General features: G+C 41.4%; 1 protein-coding gene across 12 annotated transcripts in view; it reads right to left on the reverse strand.

Annotated features, from left to right (window-relative positions):
* VCPKMT (valosin containing protein lysine methyltransferase) overlaps window positions 1–19,452 on the reverse strand; it is a 44,960-nt gene that overhangs the window by 17,973 nt on the left and 7,535 nt on the right. For 3 of the 12 annotated variants that reach the window (XR_012036586.1, XR_012036576.1, XR_012036584.1), the window contains 2 exons: window positions 15,832–15,958; window positions 1,580–5,333 (listed from right to left, as the gene is read on the reverse strand). The gene's annotated coding sequence lies outside the window, so the exon portion shown is untranslated. Of the gene's footprint in view, window positions 1–1,579; window positions 14,671–15,831; window positions 15,959–19,452 lie in introns of those variants that run through there. The other 9 variants (XR_012036583.1, XR_012036582.1, XR_012036581.1 and 6 more) reach the window with 6 other exon arrangements.

Below are 19,452 nucleotides of genomic sequence, written 5' to 3' on the forward strand. Positions count from 1 at the left end.
ACCCCTCCACAATATCCAAGTTTGAGAATCACTGATACAGATCAGTCCTCATCATACTGCAACCAAGACCACCTTTTAAAAATGGGACCTAAATAAATAAATAAATAAATAAATAAATAAATAAATAAATAAATAAAAAAATAAAAATGGGACCAATCCTGTTTCTATCCTTCCTCCACATCCACCCCTTGGGAATTTGAGACAACAATGGAGAAGAAATGAGGGAGAAAAAATAGTCAGAATGACAATCTTAGAATAGCAAAATGTTAAATTTTAAAATGCTTGCCAATATTGTTTGAGGAGAAGTAAATTATATGCAAATCCCATGCATATGTAACTGTCATCCTAAAAATTTTACCGCTCAATGTGGCTCCTGAGGAATCTCCTATGAGGATTTCTGGTAACATAATAAGTAGGGTGACTAGTTGTCTACTTTCCCCAGGAGTCTCCCATGTCCTGGAAAATCCTTCAGTCCCATGCAAAATGGTCTCTTTCTTTTCTATTCTCTTTTCTCTTCTTTAAAGATTTTATCCATTTATTTGAGAGAGAGAGAGAGAAAGCATGAGCAGAGGGTGAGAGGGAGAAGGAGAAGTATGACGTGAGGCTCCATCCCAGGACCCTGGCCAGAGTAAAGGCAGATACTTAACCAACTAAGCCAGCCAGGCATCCCAGTTGGTCTCCTCCTTAACAAGGAGCCAACAAGAAAGGTATCTGTCACTCTGCCCCTCTCCACAGACTGTGGGTCCATCTACCTTGTGCTGAAGTAGAGAGAGCACAGGCTTTGAATGTGTGCCCTTTGCTGTGGCCTTAAACTAAGATGGGCAGCATAAATCAGCATTAGTGAGGCTTAAATATAATGATGCACATGGGGTTGCCTCGTAAACTGAGAGGTGCTGTACAGACGATGCTCTTTAGTGCTATTCTGTAAAGAGCCACTCCTAGCATGAAAAGTGGGGCCAAAAAAATGACCCCTTCACAATGTGGCAAAGCAATCAAGCCTGACATTTTCTCTTTCAACTAGGCTGGCTTTGCTGACCTCCCTAAAAGGGAAGTGTAGCCCACAAAGGCCACATTACACAACTTAATTTTTATTTTATTTTATTTTATTTTATTTTATTTTATTTTATTTTATTTTATTTTATTTATTTTTAAGATTTTATTTTTATTTGTTCATGAGAGAGAGAGAGGGAGGGAGAGAGAGAGAGGCAGAGACACAGGCAGAGAGAGAAGCAGGCTCCATGCAGGGAGCACGATGTGGGACATGATCCTGGGTCTCCAGGATCAGGCTCTGGGCTGAAGGTGGCGCTAAACCGCTGAGCCAACGGGGCTGCCCTTAAATTTTATTTTAATTTGCAATTTTGTCCCCAGATTGATTTACTCTGTTTCCTCCAGAAAACCCTAAGCTACCGAAAAGGACAGTCCTCTCTATTGGATCCTCAATGACAGGTTTCCCAGAAAATCTGTGCGAAGCCTTGATAGAAAAGACATGATTCATTTTCACAGCTCTGCTGGTGTGACTCCCTCCTCTCAGAGAGAAAACCTGTCACCAGTGCCGCTCCTTCCTTCACCCCTCCTCCACTTCCACTCCTCGAGGATTGGGAGATTTTTTTTTTTTGTTGGTGAGAAAAGCAGTAATCTGTAAATTGTGTTAAAGTGCTCATCTTTTCTTTTTTTCTTCTGCCTTTATCAGTCCCGTACATGGGTATGATGGGAAGTCACTAAGTCAAAATAGACAATACGATTTTTCAACAGATTCGATTTTCCATTGGGCCAATAAGCAACAATGGCCCTCGTTTACTTTTTGTCTTTCGTTCTCCTCTACTCACCCCTGTACCCTTAGACGGAATTGTGTGTCCCAGGCTCCCCAACAATAGTTCGGAATGTAAAAGAAAGACCATGTGGGTCTCGTGTTCCCTGCTGCCCTATAGCCCTATAACCTGGAACTTCTCTTACTGTCAATAAGAAGAATGATACCTGGCCTTCCTGTGGTAAGGGGCAATGAAGTATAAGGGTTTAGTTTTTCTGGAGTCCTTCCTTTGGCATGCTTTAGATGTCTGGCCCATTGAGTATTCCTCTAGGAATATTGTTTGCATTGTTTACTAGAGGAGAATTTCTACTTACCAACCTTAGCAAGCTTACCTAATAATTGTAATCATCTTAACACTGCCACACAGCTATTGCCTTATGATTTCTGTGTTATAGTTTTAACACTTAAAAGGCTGATTTTTGCCCAAGCACTTTAGGCCAGTCTCCAAGATGTGTCCTTCCCCTAATGTCCAAATGGTGAGATTTCAGTCTATGCAGAATTTAGCTTCAAGTTTCAACAACAATATAGAGTGTTATAAAAATCTATTTGTGAAGTCAGCAATTCTACCTCAATAAAATTGATTTTTTAAAAATGAACAATGCTTAAGTAAATCTTAATACAAGTACCATAATTAAGAAGATTATTAACACATTTTCCCTCTGGTTCATTAAGTTGAATGCAAGTTTATAGTTAATATATAATGAAAACATTACAACCCTATCAGAAGAAATGATGAAAAAAATTGCTCACCTCTAACCCTCCAGTCTGATACAATAAAGTAAATTGTGTCATTCCAGCATTTTTCTTCTGAAGGAAGAAAGATGGCCCGAGCAGGGCTCAAGACTCAGCCCTCTCCCATAGCCCTGCCTCCCTTTCCTAGGACATCTGAGGCCTAGGGGTGAAGTCCAGTGGCACACATAAGCTCTCAGAAAATTCTTGATGAAGCTGGGCAAAGATATTGTGATGGTGAGTCTTTTATTTGTCAACTTGGCTGGGCCACAGAGCCCAGATATTTGATCAAACCCCATTCTGAATGTTTCTGTGAGGGTGTTTTTAGGGGAGATTAAGATTTAAATTGGTGGACTTTGAGTAGAGCAGATTGCCCTCAAGGTGGTAGGCTTCACCAATCAGAACAAAAGACTGGAGGGCCCAACTGAGTCCCTCACCTTCTCTCAGCCTTGATTTCCTCATCTCAAGAGCGGAAAGCACTTTGGAAACACTGCTATATAATGTCTGATGTTATACTTACCATATTTTCTAAATTGATAGCAACAGCTAACATTGGAGGACTTTGTACAGGCCAGACTCTGCCAAGCACATATATTATTTTATTTAATCCATCCAACAACCCCATCTGGTGAATAGTTGTATTGTTCCCATTTTATAAATGAAAAAACTGAGGTATAGAGAAGTTAATCCACTTGTCTTAGGTCACACAGCTGGGATACAGCAGAGCTGGAACATAACGTATCTAGATCTATCAGGACTAGGGAATGTTCTCCCCAGTGATTAGCTCTGCGACCATGGGGAAGTATTTAACCGCTTTAAGTTTTGATATTCTTCTATGTACCATGGGATACCTGTCTATCTCCTCAGTCTATTTATTGTGAGAATTCAGGGAACAACATTTGGGAAGGTATCTAGCATAGTGTCTGGTGTGTGCTCAAGGAGTGCAACGAGAATTTCCATATAGACACCCCACGTCCCACACTGACAGCCCCCCTGCACCAAGGACAGCCTAATTACATGTAGAATAGGGAAAGCAGCCCAATTTGCTGCAAACCAAGGACCAATCTGCTACATTCAAACATTTAAAACAAAATCTTGTTTTAAGAAATATTCTTCCTAAAAAGAATCAATGAATTTGAACAGATTTATGTTAAGGCTTTTAAAATGTTAAATGAATATTTTCTTCTTGAATATATTTGAGGAGACTAAACTGCTCTAAAACTCAAACATTTAATACAAATCAAACATTCCTTAAAAAATATTAATGAAATATATATTATATTTTAAAATATAGTCATAACATTATCGTGTTAGTGTGTTAGGGCCACTCATAACATATTACCACAGACTGGGTAGCTCAAGCAACAGAAATGTATATTCTCACAGTTCTGGAGGCTAGAAGACCAAGATAATGGTGTTGGCTTGGTTTCTTCTGAGGCCTCTGTCCTTGGCTTGTAGATGACCATCTTCTCCCTGTGTCTTCACATCTTCTTCCTTCTGTACCTGTCTGTGTCCTAATCTTCTCTTCTTATAAAGATACCAGTCATACAGGGTTAGATCTATTTGATGACCTCATTTTAACTTAATTACATTTTTAAAAACCCTATTTCCAAACAGTCACATTCTGAGATAATGGGGGGTTAGGACTTCAACATATGCATTTTGGAAGGGCACAATCCAGCTTATAACAAATTCATATTAACTATACCCACAAGAAAAATATATTCTTCTTTGTTGGACATCTTCAGAATCATTGACTATGCATGAAGAATATATTTATACTCACTGACTATATTTGAGAAAAATATATGCATGAATATATCCAAAGAGTACTCCTTGAAACAAGCTTTGGGAAACTGGTTATTTTGGTAAATTTGACAAGTTGGCCATATGGCAAATTGACACTTTGCTGAACTGCCTCTCTGAGAATTAACAATTTGGTATACTGATCCAGAGCTGATGTAAAGTCTATATGAACCAAAATCTACTGGGACCTCCCCACCCTTTAAAACTATCACAATTATCTGAGAGAGAAAAGTACCCAGAACCATGCACACCTACTGAAACAAGAGCAACACTTAGTTGATAGGTAGCTGGCAAAGGGCATTCTTGAGGGAAGAGGGGAGGTGGGGCCAGGTTAGTGGGGTACTCTCTGGGGGTTTCAGGATCCTGGTACGTGGAAGGGGGAGAGTGGAGAGGAGAGAAAGATGATCCTCGGGATAACTCTGCTTCCCAACTTTGCTTCTGCTTCCCTTTTTCTGCATCTCCCCCAATCAGGCCACATGGGCATTTCTGTGTCACAGATGGCACTTCTAAGTCACCCACCAAGGATCCTTAGCAGCATAAGCTCCTTAATCTCAGGACCTAAATCTCCTTTTTGATTCATTTAACAGTGAAAACCCAAGGACATTGGTGGTGAACCCCCTTCCCTTCGACATCCGTGTCCAAATGCAGCTTCATCTCTTTCCTTCACTCCATTAGTCTACTGAAGTAGTGACCCTCTTCTTTCCAGAATCAATCCATTTGCCTTTGTTCTGGATTGCATTCCTTCTATCTGGGATCCTCTAAATCTCACTTCATAAATTACGTAGTGTCCCATCCCCAGTAACCCCACATTATCTTCAGCCACAATCTCTCTCCCTTCACCCTCTCCTACCTGCTTTCTCTCAATCCTAAGGCTCTCACTCCTACCAAACTCTATGAAATAAGCTACTACTCTTTCTCCACTCTTACCTTGCTTTTCATCCACAACTGCTTATGTCTGTATTCCAAGGACCTAGTCACACATCATAGGTGCCTCAAGAAAAGAAAGTTGGATTATTACTAAGCTGGATAATGGAATATTCCTCCAGCAATAAGTGCAAGAATCATACAGAATGTAAGATGCTGTTCTTGTTTTTAAGGAGGGGGCCATGGAGTTAGCACGATACATGAAACAAGAAACATGAAAAAATGTCATCAAAGCCACAATGTGAACAAACAGAACAGAATCTTTAAAATGAAGGCATCTGGAGAGGCCTCTGGGCTAGATGAACACCTTCCTGTTTCCACCCAGCACTGACATAAATGCAAATCAACAAAGTCAGAATAAAGTTCAAGGACCAAAGGGGATCCTTAGCCACTGTGCCACAACTAGGGGTTTACATAAAATGAATATAATGAGTATTTTGGATTTTCGTACCCAAAGGAGGAAGGCGCCAGGGGATAAATGAGCTCTGAGCAGTGGTCAATTCAGAGCATATATCAGCATACATGGCACTTCTTCAGTGTCTAGAGGCCTAAAGCTGGAACCAGAAGCCAGCTGTTCCTGGCTCTCCCTGGTGGTATACCCCTCACTGTAACAGGTGGGGTGATGCTTTGAAGATGGGAGTATGCAAGGCAATCTCAGGATTCTCTGCCCTCTGCACGTCCTCCACCACCTTCAGGACCCACCCATCCAGGCAGCCACAGAACTTCCTTTTCTCTGAGCAAAGCTGGCAGCTGAGAGCAAACCCCAGTGGGTTCCTGCAGCTGAGCCCTCCTGTGACCTTCAGCCCTGAGGAGAGCCCTGTCTGATGAACAAGGACCCGAGGGGCCTCGGAACCCCTGCAAGTCCAGTGTCTAATGCTCTGGTCTCCAATGGGCTGGAAGTTCCCATAAGACAAAGCACTGTTTATGGCCTGCCCTGGAAGTCCTTTAACCCTAAGGCTCCCAGGAACAATGAAATAAGCCACAGTGTTGACTTGAGGAGTTTTTTCATTTGATATGTTGGAGAAGCCAAAGGAAACATATTTGCAAAACCAGGCCAATCCTCTATGCTCCTATAGTAATAAGTATTTATAAAATGAGTGGCATGTATTGGGCTCTGTCCCATAGCACTTAACTCCTTTCAGGAACTAGCTCCTTTTCATGCCAGCCAGCAGCTCACAACTTGCTGGTATCCCTGGCACCTACCACAAGGCCTGGCCCACTGAACACAAATGAGGAGAGATGGCGACTCTGCCTCTCCATATCTCCTGTGAAGAGAAAAAGTGAGGGCAAAGATTGATAAGGTCTGCCGGAAATCACCTAGGGTCTGAGGGAAGAAAGCCTGAGGGACCAAGGGGAACTGATCCACAATCTATCCCCACGCCCTTCTGCAGACCCTCAGATAGGCACACCTGTTCGTTCAGAGATGAAGCAGATCCTCAGGCAGTAACTGTGAACTGAGAAAGCTAGTGGTCCTGGCAAAATGATTGTTTATTCTCAAATGTGGAGAGGGCCTGACTGAGTGGGCTGAAGAAGGAATCACAGCTTTTGTCAAAGGTGAGCCAAACACAGTAACTCACACTTCCATTCACCTTTCTTTCTTTTTTAAAGATTTTATTTATTTATTTATTTATTTATTTATTTATTTATTTATTTATTTATTTATGATTTTATCTATTAATTCATGAGAGAGAGAGAGAGAGAGAGAGAAAGAGGCAGAGACACAGGCAGAGGGAGAAGCAGGCTCCATGCAGGGAGCCTGATGTGGGACTTGATCCCGGGGCCCCAGGATCAGGCCCTGGGCTGAAGGTGGTGCTAAACTGCTGAGCCACGCAGGCTGCCCAGATTTTATTTATTTATTCATGAAAGACACACACAGAGAGAGGCAGAGACACAGGCAGAGGGAGAAGCAGGCTCCATGCAGGGAGCCCGATGTGGGGCTCAATCCCAGGACTGCGGGATCACGACCTAAGCTGAAGGCAGATGCTCAACCGCTGAGCTACCCAGGCGTCCCCATTCAGCTTTCCAACTGACATTTGGCTCTCATATCCATTTTACTGTTTGAGCCTCTAAAGAACTCTGTGGGTGGATAGAACAAACGTCACCACCATCATCATCCCCATCTTACAGATGAAGAAACAAACTCAGATCTAGGGACTTGCCCAAGGACTCATGGCTTGTCAACAGCAGGGGTAGGAGGTCAGCCTTCGCCTTCTGGCCTTCATCTAGCCTGGAATGTTCCCACCAAGAGGTGCTGAGGCAACAGGGGCTGGGTGGTTCAGTTGGTTAAGCATCTGCCTTCAGCTCAGGTCAAGATCCTGGGGTCCTAGGATTGAGCCTTACATCAAGCTCCCTACTCAGCAGGGGGTCTGCTTCTCCCTCTCAGTATTCTCTCATCAATCAATCTATTTTTAACAAGTGCTGAGGCAAGTCTTTAGTCAGGAGAGGGACAGGCCCATCTGAGGTGGCTCTGAGTGGCTACTCTGAATCACCATCAATGCCTGGTAGCAAAACGCTCTGGAACCTCATGGGTCACCCAGAGAATTGCTTGAACTCTCCTGTGGTTAAAGAAATACTTCTGAGGAGATTCATAAGCTGGAACCATTTCGTGCTTGATGAGCAGGTCCTTGGTTCTTTCTTTACAGAAGTCTACTCTCCTTGCCAGGTCCTCATGGAAGGACAGCAAACAATGCCATTTTTTTTTTGCTCCAGAATAACAGTCACATTTTTCAAGGCTATCTGGCAAGGTGTGCCTGTGCTTTAGAGACACTGGTAAGAAAAATAAAGCTCTAGAATTCTTCCAGCTCTTTATAAATTAATTATAAACCTACTTACAGCCTTCACCCTCATACACACACACCATCATTCTCTCTGCTCACATTACACAGGTCTGGGCAGAGATCTTTATCTAAATGCAAAACTCTGAATTGCTAAGTGGCAATATTAGCTTGAGTCTTATGTTAGCCCTGATCACATTAAGCACGATCACATAAAGTAGCACTTCTATCAATTTTGACAGTCTTGAGCCCATCCAGATGCAACCCAACATTTAATCTGGTTTCCTACTGGTTGCTAATTTAATTTTCCTTTAACTGTATCCAATCATCTGTCAATCATCAAAGCTGTATTTAAAATCAACTTGGGCTCTACAGTGGGAACAGTAAGTGAATGGTTGTCTGAGGTCTTTCATATACTAGTCCTTGTGAGACTCAGGGATCATTCTAGAAGCTTTTGAAATGGATGCTTTTATTTTAGATTTCTTTTTTAAAATCTCAATTTGGTTTTAGGATGCTGTATAGTCCTAACAGAAAAACATTAGAGATCCCATAAAAGAAATCACAATCTTAAAAACTACCTTACCAACTTATTTGGAGTAACATGATATAACCATGAATTGTATTGATAGTCTTGAATCTAGTAATATAAAAAAAGATTAGGCTACTTGCAATCTTTTCAATGCTTTGCTCTGGACTAGTCCATCTAAAGTCCGGGAGAATGTGTACTGCATCTGTAACATCTGTACCCCCAAGGGCCAACTCTACCTCTGTTCCAGGGCTCCCCACTGGCATATACTGGGAAAGGGGAGATTTTTATCCTACATCTCTCTGAGTGGCCAACCCAGTGTCGGTGCTTTCCTTGGTTCTTCCAGCTCCGCCCTGCCCGTCCAGACCTGTCTCCATGCAGAGGATGCTACTCCTTTCCCATGAGCATCGCCAGAGGATAATGTGGGCACGTGTGTTTCTTACACTGGCCTCTTCACTTTCTGCTACCACAGGAAGGCTATACCCAGGTGTCACTTTCCTGAAAGCTATGTAACTAAAGAGAATCACAATAAAAGAGAAATTAAAACTCCACACTAAATGTGGGCTTTTCCCATAATCCAGGCAAAAAGCAGCAAGGAAGTTTAACCTTTCTTAGATGACACGTTCCATTCCTCACTTTGCTCTCTGGACCTCAGACCTCACCACCGAAGGACCTCTCCTAATGCATGTTGTAACCTTTCCTCCACTTTTTAGGCACCCCCTAACCTTGGGGGTTAGTGGAGCCCCAGCATCTATCCTCTATCCTAAGCAATTCATCTTCCTCACTCCTGAGTTATTCCCTTGAAATAATAATTCCAGGATGGGGACAGAAAAGTGGAGGCTTGAACATTTTCTAGGTGCAAAGGCAGTGGATTTGCTCTTCTATAACATTAAATCAAACTTCCCACAAGTTTTTGTTTCCTCACTTTTACTTTCTGACTAGTTTTATGATGTTCCCTTTTGTAGTTTGGTAGGTTAAGCTTTCCATAGTAGGATCAGCAACCAACACTATTCTAGAAAGCTTGTAAGTCAACTGCTAAGGTGATTGGGTTCGTATTATGGACAAAATGAAGACTTAAAAAGCAGATCACTTCCTGAGAAAAGTACTGGTTGTAAAGGATCTTAAGATAGGGGTACGATTTGAAGAGCAGGAGAGCTTGAACACTCCACCAATTAGGACCTGCTCCACTCTGGGGAAGAGGAACCCAATCCCAAACCAAAGTTAACATGGTTATGTAACTGGGGAGTCCAGGAAGTACAGCTGGCTTTAGGCATGGTTGGTTGCAAAGGCTCAAAGTGAATCCCAGTTTCTCTCTTTTCTTCTAGACTCTGCTTTTCTCTGGGTTGACTTTTATTCTTGGAAACTCAAGGCTTATTTCATCATTAGCATCAGCTATCCTAAAAAAGAAGTGCCTCTTATCCAGAGGGCTCTGTGGGGTTAGCTTGAGTCACATGACACCAACCCCTAAATTGCAGCTGAGGATATGAAGCAATTTGGGCTGTGTTTGGCTACAGGGAGGGCAGAGGGGTCAGTGCAGTGGGTTCTTGGAAATTTGGTCTTTATCATAGACAGTTGGGAGAAGGTCTGATGGGGGACTGAAGCTATTGCTATGATTGCCCACTACATGAAAAGATCATGAGTAAAGACAGGAGCAGTAAAACACACTGTATATCCAGAAACATCTGCTTTGGCAAGTGAAAAAGAGGCAAGTAGAAGGAGATGTACTGGAAAGGGTACTGAACACCCAGCAGGCTCTGGGGATGTTTCTGACAGGATGATGAACATTTGGAACTCCAAGTTAGGAAAGTCCTCTGCCACCACTGTTTGCAGAGATGTGTGTAGAGACACACTGGAAGTGGGGGACTATGACACGAGCATAAATTAGAGGTAATGAGGCCTGAACCTGAGGTGGTAGCAGTAAAAACAGAAAGGGGAGAAGGACTGTGAGTCCCTCTGATGGGGGATTCTATTCATGCTGGTTTTACGAAGGGGCAGAAGGAATTAAAGATGGTGAGAGAATGGTACCATTAGTAAAACTAGCAAGCAAGGCAGAAGAGTCTAAATGGCAGAAATTGTGCTCAAAATGGACACATTGCTGCTTGAGCAAGCTGAGGAAGACAGCAGGCAGGCAGCTAAGAGGCAAGGCCAGAGCTTCAAAGGGGTCAGAGCCAGAGGTCGAGAGAGAGTAAGAATCTATAGTGAACTTGTAGTTGGAATCATGAAAATCGTACCAGCTACGAAGGAGAGTACGTAGAGCTGAGCTGTCAAAGGACAGAAGTCTGGGGAATCGTGAGGCAGGCAACAGAGAAAGGAACAGGATGATGACTGACAAAGAACAGCCAGACTCTGGGCTGAAGGAGAAAGTCTGAACCTCTTGAAGTCAGATAGGAAGGAAGTTCTGTTCCCAAAGAGAAAATGAATCATACCCTCGTGTTCAACATTAAGACATCCAGTGTTGGTTTTGTACTCTTTATTTCATATTCTTCTTGTTCTTTTCTTTTCTTTTCTTTTTAAAGATTTATTTATTTATTTATTCATGACAGACAGAGAGAGAGAGAGAGGCAGAAATACAGGAGGAGGGAGAAGCAGGCTCCATGCCGGGAGCCCGACGTGGGACTCGATCCCAGGACTCTAGGATCACGCCCTGGGCCAAAGGAAGGCGCCAAACCGCTGAGCCACCCAGGGATCCCCTTTCTTGTTCTTTTCACCAGTGAACTCACAAACTAAGTCCAACAAGGAGGCAGGGAGGCTAAGATTTCCAGCTTTCTGAGAACCAGTATTTCCACCCTGGTCTAGGCTACATTAAATGTGAGACCTGAGCTTCCTATCATTCCTTTTTTGGGTCTTCTCTCATTTTTACAGAATATGAACCACATATTAAAATCATTATCCAAGCACCACTACGCTGCCCACAACAAAACTGTTGACCGGCAAGCAGCATTACTGTGTGGATTTGGGGACAGAGGTACAAAATCTAAACCTGGCCCATGAAAGGTAGGCTGGAAATATTGGTGTCTGAAGTACACACATAGGAGTTATATGACCATCAACATATTTGAACAGAAAACTGTTTGTCCCTAAAGCCAAAGGAGAAGACATTTCCAAGATTTCTCTTTTGTTAGCTCCCTTGTTTCCAATTATTCCTTGGATTCTGATATTTCCCAGGATCTTATCTTGGATTTTTTTTTCAATCTATACATTTGGAGTTATCTATAAGACCTTACCCTTCACTATTCACCCTCTTTTCTACCCTAAACCTATATATTTAGCTATTACATTATATCTCATGAGGGCTGCAGTGTGTGGTTGTTCTGTGTACTGCAAAAAAGTGCCATTGAAAGGGGACACCATTCACATGGTAGATATTATTGTTTTGAAGTTAAAGGAAAAAAAATTAATTATAATTTGATTCCAAACTTGTACAATTTGTATACATGATGAGTTTCTGGTAGATGGCAGTAAAGTCTCTAGTTCTGATAAAATTAATATCACATTTTTCCGTAGGAAGTATTTTTTAAAAAAAGAATCCTATCTGATGTGCACAAAGACACTATGTGGGCTGTGGAGGCTCTGACTCTACCAGGATGCTCCTTGGGCACCTACATCATTTCTTATTCAGTATAGGCCCACAATGGCTCTTAAATCCATCCCTTGTTGTCCATTCTCACAAATGCTCCCTAATTTCAGACCCTTTATCCCCATCCCAACATCTCTTGGCTGGGCCATTTGTTAATACTTCCTTCTTGATCTCTTGGCCTTATATTTTGTCCCAGGACTGTCAGATGATCCTTCTAAAATGATTTGGCTCAAGTGATTTCTGTTTAATATGTCTCATTGCCCAACTTATACTCCTGAATATGGCATATAAGACTCTCCATGTTCTTCCCCTGCCCTTATGTTCCAACGACACCAGATTACCACATTTGATGCAGTTACAGAGTTAACCACACCCTCCTTTGTACAGCCACTGTAGCTAATTCATACCTTTATTATTATACTTCTCCCAGAGTTGCAATTCATTTTGCATGCCTATCACATTATGGATAAGTGAGCAGCTTAAAGCTATAAGATTGCATTTTATTGATTTATTTGCCCCTAGTACCTAAGAGAGTACTAATGTGTATACTGGACACGTAGGGATACCTGTTTGCTGACTGAGTGAATAAATGTGTCAAATATTTCCACGAAGTCATGGAGGGTGGATATGATAATGGGAGAAGGGAAAATAACTTAAATGTCTTGAGGATCTTTTACATCAGTTGTTATTCTAGACACTTTAAATATGAGACCTCAGCTTCAGGTTAAATGTGGAAAAACCAGGGGCCCCTGAGTGGGTCAGTGGTTGAGCATCTGCCTTTGGCTCAGGTCATCATCCTAGGGTCCTGGGATCAAGTTCAGCATCAGGCCCCCCAGCCTGCTTCTCCCTCTGCCTACATCTCTGCCTCTCTCATGAATAAATTAACAAAATCTTTTTAAAAATTGTGGAAAAACTAACAGCAACAAGGCATATTTCATTTGCTGTCCCCTTTACAGTATTTTGAGAAGACTCCAGTAACTTCTCTGCTAAATTATGCTCTTGCCCTCTGCAGCAAGATCTTTGTGGTTTCAAGGGGGCTATTTCTGTTTTGTTTTGGTATTACATTCTACTGGGAAGTACCAAACCAATAATACCTAATATCTTATTAATGCCTTAACACAGTTTTTTGGGTAAGAGCAACCTCTGGAGTCTTCTTCCCATGATCTCTTCCTCCCTTCCTGTGATGAAGGTGGACTCTAAAGAGGAGGTGAAAAAGTCAGAATGGGACATAAAAATAATTGATAGGCATGCTGCAAAACGGAATCCCTCCTTTTTTGACAGTTGAGGCTTTTGTTTGTTTTCCCCTGGACCACATTATGTATTGTTTACTTAGGATGACTTCTTTCACACTTCTCCAGTCTGTAAGAGTTGACCAGTCTCAATTCTCAGAGCTAACAGTTGAGGCTCATGCTGGGAAATGCCTTCCTCTCTGCTCTTGTTCCATTTATTATCTGGTTTAGCACACAGTGCTAGCCAGTGTGCAGCATTCTCATTTCACAGAAAGGGACATTAACATTCAGAGAGGTCAAGTTGCTCAAGGACAAACAGCTAGATTAGGTAGTAATCAAGTGAATGATCTTCTCAAGAGAAAAACATAATGTTCAAGTTTGGGTGCATAACGGAAAGGTGACCAGACATAGAGTAGAACTGGGGCTGTCTCCCAGGGCTAATGGGGAACTCTGTTCCTACTGGCCACACTAAGCCACTACTGTGCTCTCCACTTCCTTAGGATCTCCGGTTAACAACAGACACTTCAGACAGAGAGCAACAGACTGAGTGTGGGTGTCATATATATGCTTGAGATGCAAAGAGTTTTGGAACAACGGGATTTAAAAAAAAAAAATCTTTGTGACAAGATTTAGAAAGAAGATAGCTATTTTAAAAGCACATTTTTGGGGGCGCCTTGGTGGTGCCCAGTCAGTTAAGCATCCTACTCTTGATTCCAACTCAGGTCACAATCTAGGAGTCATGAGGTCAAGCCCTGCATCAGACTCTGCACCGGGCATGAAGCCTGCTTAAGATTCTCTCTCTCTCTCTCTCTGTCCCTCCCCACTTGCCCCCCCTCTAATCAATCAATCAATCAATCAGTCAAACAAAAAAATAAAGGCACATTTTTGTACCTACATTCACAGAAATCTGAAGACACTTGCTGGTTAAACATTTATTATCTGTGAGAGTGTAAGACTTATATTTCCTGTTTTTAAGTTTTGGGAAACCAGGCATATGTTTGATGTAAATTATATGCCATGAGATTCTTTAGATTCATTCTGAATGCAACGGTAAAGCTTCTCATCTAAGTTTTGAATAAAATATGCTATTTATTTATATTTAGAGCACCCCAATACACAATTGTATTGTGCATGCAGTACAAGCAGGTTTTTTTTTTGAAGATTTATTTATTTTAGAGAGAGTGCAAGTGGGGTGGGAGGAGCAAAGGGAGAGGAGAGAGAATTTCAAGCAGACTCCCCACTGAATGCAGGGTCCCATACAGAGGCTTGATCTCATGATCCTGAGATCACGACTTGAGCTGAAATCAAGAGTCAGATGCTTAACCAACTAAACCACCCAGGTGCCCCACAAGTGGGTTTTCAGGGCACATTCCTAAAACAAAGTCAGGTATTGCATGTAGATACATGGATGTTTGTATTGTATACTCTTAACTCCAGCAATGATTTACCAAAGTAATGATGAGCCAACATGTGGACCTGGAACTCACACTGCTAATGCCTGGATTTTAGTAAATTAATAGATTGCAATAAAAGCTAACTTTAAAAAAAGAAATCACCCAAGAGTGTTTAAGCACTGATCCACCAGAGGCCTAAGGGACTGCTACCACTACTTCATTAGACCTAATAACATGAAGGAAATCTGCTAACTATTCAAACATTTAAGCCTATAAAAATCTACATCTTGAATAGCTCTTTTCCAAAAATCTTATTTTTGCTTTGCAAGGGAGAAACAGCAGTTTTCAACCTTGTGAATATTAAAAAGTGCAAACTTATTCTTCACCAAAATAAGTTAGTGTATTATAGGCAAGTAATAAATTTTTCTAAAAATTAAAACCAGCTATTTAGTGTTCATGACAATCTTTTCCATCCATTGAAAATAAAAAAGGCCTTGAAAATTTAATAAATGCAGGTAAGCCCATGTGCCTCTTTACATTGGCTGATGAAGAAACAGGTCCAATTCAAGGTTCTCTCGCTCTTATCTGTTGGCAGACACAGCCTGGTAGCCCAAGGCATTAGCTAAGCTAAGCTCCTGCAACCCATCATATATACTCATTACATGGTAAAAGACTGTTTATCTGGGAGGTTAACTGCTAACATAAGTATTTTACAGTCACCTTGCTCTTTCAGGGTTGATATATCCAAACTTTGAAAAGAATTATATAGATACATCAAGTCTCATTTCAGAAAAATGACCTGCTGCTATACTTCAATACCTGCCACCTAAGTGGTCTCAGTTTTACAGAGATAAGAACCACAGAAGGAAGATCTGGCTCAAGGTCCAGGGAGGTGGAATGTTAATCCTGGAGCACCAGCCAGCAAACCCAGGCTCCTGTATTTAGAAATGAGTCTCCTGTTTCAATTGGCTTTTAAATGGCCATGGCACTTACTTAAAACCATAAAAAAGAGGGGCAAATATTTTTCTGTCACCCCATTTTCTTCCACTTTCTTAAATTGCTTACTTGTTCAAATAACAGGGGTGTAGAACAGCGTTCTCATCCTTCTTCTACTCCAGGTGCCATTCCCATCATGATGGGGAGTGATATTTACATGGGTCCTATACTCTCAAAAAGATGCCCAGATTTTGCACTGCAATATAGATAAAAATTGATTTATATTACATACATTTTCCTAGTCCCTATGTGTATAGTAATTACACCTCTACTATAATCACATTTACTGAACACTTAATATGTGCCAGGTACCTAAGCGTATTACATATATTAAATGGATTTAATTCCTGTGGCAAATTACTATGTAGGTATTATTATGACCCTCACCTTACATATGAGAAAACAGACACAAACAGTTTAAATAACTTTCTCAAGGTCACACAGCTAGTAAATGGCAGAACTGGAATTCAAGCCCAGATAATTTGGTCTTTATGCTCTGACACGTTTTTTAGAATGCACATGAGAAAAAATTATCATGGAGATAATTTGCTCTAATACATTTTAAAGTATATTATTTGAAAATTATCTTGTTATTAACAGGGAAATTATATAAAATCTATCTCACAATTGATGACTCACTAGATCTTCACAAAACGCCAACCAATACTTAAGAACTTAAGACAGTATCTTAAATGACCCCACATATGCAACAGTTTTAACCCAACAAGTATACACGGTTTGAGAATTCACTGCTTTCTTACTCAAAATTATGTAAAGTGAAAGCTTTGCTTCTCCATTACTTGACTAATTTTCAGTAAAATTTTGTTGCCACAGTTTTTTTTCTGTATTAGCTTGAAAGTCTCTATTATCAATGAATCAAAAGCTCTTTCAAATCCTGATGTTCCTTGAGGAAAAAGACAAAAAGTCAAATAGATAGCCCAAGCCTACAGGACTGTGGAAAAGGCAAAGACAGAGCTTCAGTTTTTTCACATAAAAGCTACTTATTACTCTGTAAGGAAGGTACACTGGTTTGAAAAACTACTTAAAATTAATTAGAAGTTTCGAGCGCCTCAAACATAAAACCATACATTATATAAAAGGTACTTTCATTTTCAGAACCTGACCAACTAATTTAGCCTCTTAAATGTCTTTCTCAGAAGACATCAATAGCAGAGAAATGGTTTATGAATTGCAATTTCTGTAGCTTTATGAATAATCAGAAATTCAAAAGGCATATCAGAATGCAATGGACATAAAGATAAATCAAATACAATTTTATAAGAAAAAACTTCAGCTTTACCTATACTATTGTTATGATGTGAATGCTTGTGTGTCCACTCCCTGCCACCACCCTGCCAAAAATCTCATGCTAAATCTATTCCCCCAGTGTGACAGTATTTGGAGGTGGGCATTTGAGAGATGAGTAGGTCATAGGAGTGAAACTCTCATAAATAGGATCAGTGCCCTATGAAAGAGACCCCACGGCAATCCTTTGCTCTTCTACAGTGAGAAGACAGCTACCTATGAGAAAGTTGGAGCCTAGATTTTGCTGGAACTTCCCAGCCTCCAGAACTCTGAGAAATAGAATTCTGTGGTTTATAAGCCACCCAGTTTATACTTTGCTCTAGCAGCACAAACACACTAAGATGACCACGTTATACTCAAAAGCAGCTCATAAGTAGTTTGATTCTTTAAAATCTAATGCAAGTGTGATTCCATTTCAAAATACTCTATTTTAACAACTTCCTTTTTATCAAACGTCTAAAGACAAAGTCAAGCAATGCCATCTACAGGGAAACTTTAGAACAGTCCTATTTCTATAACCGACACTTCTTTAAATTAATACAGTATTTACAGTCTGAGTTAATATTGCATTTGGCATCATTTAACAAGGAAACTTTCAAGAAAAAGGTAGCCTTGTAAAAATCCCACTAACAATCTGGATTAATACTTCTTTTTTTTTAAGATTTTATTTATTTATTCATGAGAGACACAGAGAGGCAGAGACACAGGCAGAGGGAGAAGTAGGCTCCATGCAGGGAGCCTGATGTGGGACTTGATCCCGGGACTCCAAGATCACGCCCTGGGCCAAAGGCTGTGCTAAACTGCTGAGCCACCCAGGGATCCCTGGATTAATACTTCTTAAAATAAGCAAAAATAACCTAACTTCACTCTCAAGTTCATGAAACGTTAAGATTCACAGACCCTTGGTTATGAACTGAGATTCCAAGTTATGCAATCTCAAAGATCTTTAGTTGTAACTGGTATACAGGGGAGACTCAAGTCATTGGAGACTAACCTGTAATAATTTCATTTTTCCAGCTACTGGACTCCGCTTTCCTCTTGAGTTGCATCACCTTTAACTTTCTGGCCAGGTTCTCTAAATATTCAGGTGAACAGTCAATTTCTCAACCTCAGTCTTATTTTAAAACCTGTTTCATGGGATTCCTCATTGGATTCAAAGCTCTTTCCTTCCTTACGCAGTATAGGCCTACTGTAATCATGGATGGTTTATTTCTCCTCCCTTTGCTCTCTTCTCCTTGGGAAGTAGGTGCTAGAAGAGGTTTCCTTAACAAAGCAGTTCTCAATTTAGGCTAAACAGTCAAACCACCTGGATCCCTTTAACAAAAATTCTGTGCCTCTTAATTGAATTGGGACCTGAACATGGCTTTTGTTTGCTTTTAATTTTCCAGGTGATTCCATGTGCAGCCTAGTTTGAGAAACACTGCCTTACAATGGGGGCTCCCTAATCAGCTATAACAGCATTCTGGTAACTGGTCTATGGGTTTTGTGATGCACAGTGGCAACCCCCACCTCACCTAGAGGCCTAGAAGTTCATTCCTGAGCTGTACCCCAACCTGCCCCAAGCCCTGGCAATCCCTTGAGATTGGAGCTGGCTGTTTTTTGGTTGATCCTGTCTGTGGTGTCACACCTCCCTCATCTACTGCACCTGCCTTTGAATTTCCCCATATTGCTGCCCGAGTCCTCTGACCTTCAACTCCTGTGTCAATACTCTGGCTGGCAGGACCCATCTTTCTCTCTCTGGGTGACAGTCCCCACCTCTCCCAATTTCATTCCCATGCTCTGAAATAAAAACACAGATATGCTATTCTGCTGGGTACATCCAACTAGGTGGAGGGACACCTGGGTGGCTCACTGGTTGAGTATCTGCCTTCAGCTCAGGTCATGATCCCAGGACACCCTGGGATTGAGTGCTGCATCAGGCTCCCCGCAGGGAGCCTACTTCTCCCTCTGCCTATACCTCTCTTTCTGTGTCTCTCAGGGATAAATAAAATTTTCGAAAAAAAAAAAAATCCAACTAGGTGGAGGAAATATTGGGTTCCCCTTCTTAGAAGAATCCAAATCTTGAATTGTTCTTTCACACCTCCCTTCTGTTTCTGAGTGCAGATGCCCCCTGTTCCCTCCCTCATAAGAGAGCCCAAAGGACTACCTACCTCCCATTCCTCAGCACTGTACTCCTCCAAAGAGACCTCTCCCAGACCTCTTTGGCTGTCTGTGAAATGGTGGTTCATGATAGGGCATGTTGCTTCAACTGGCAGCCTTCAGTAAGCCCCACAGTGCTCACTGATCCTAACTATAAGTGGTTCTCTGATCTCACAATGTGGAGACTTGGTAGCTTTTTCTAATTTGAGACTTGGTAATTTTTAATCTCTGCTTTGGCCTTATTCC

The sequence above is a fragment of the Canis lupus genome, chromosome 9, assembly GCF_048164855.1.
Source record: "Canis lupus baileyi chromosome 9, mCanLup2.hap1, whole genome shotgun sequence".
Taxonomy (NCBI): domain Eukaryota; kingdom Metazoa; phylum Chordata; class Mammalia; order Carnivora; family Canidae; genus Canis; species Canis lupus.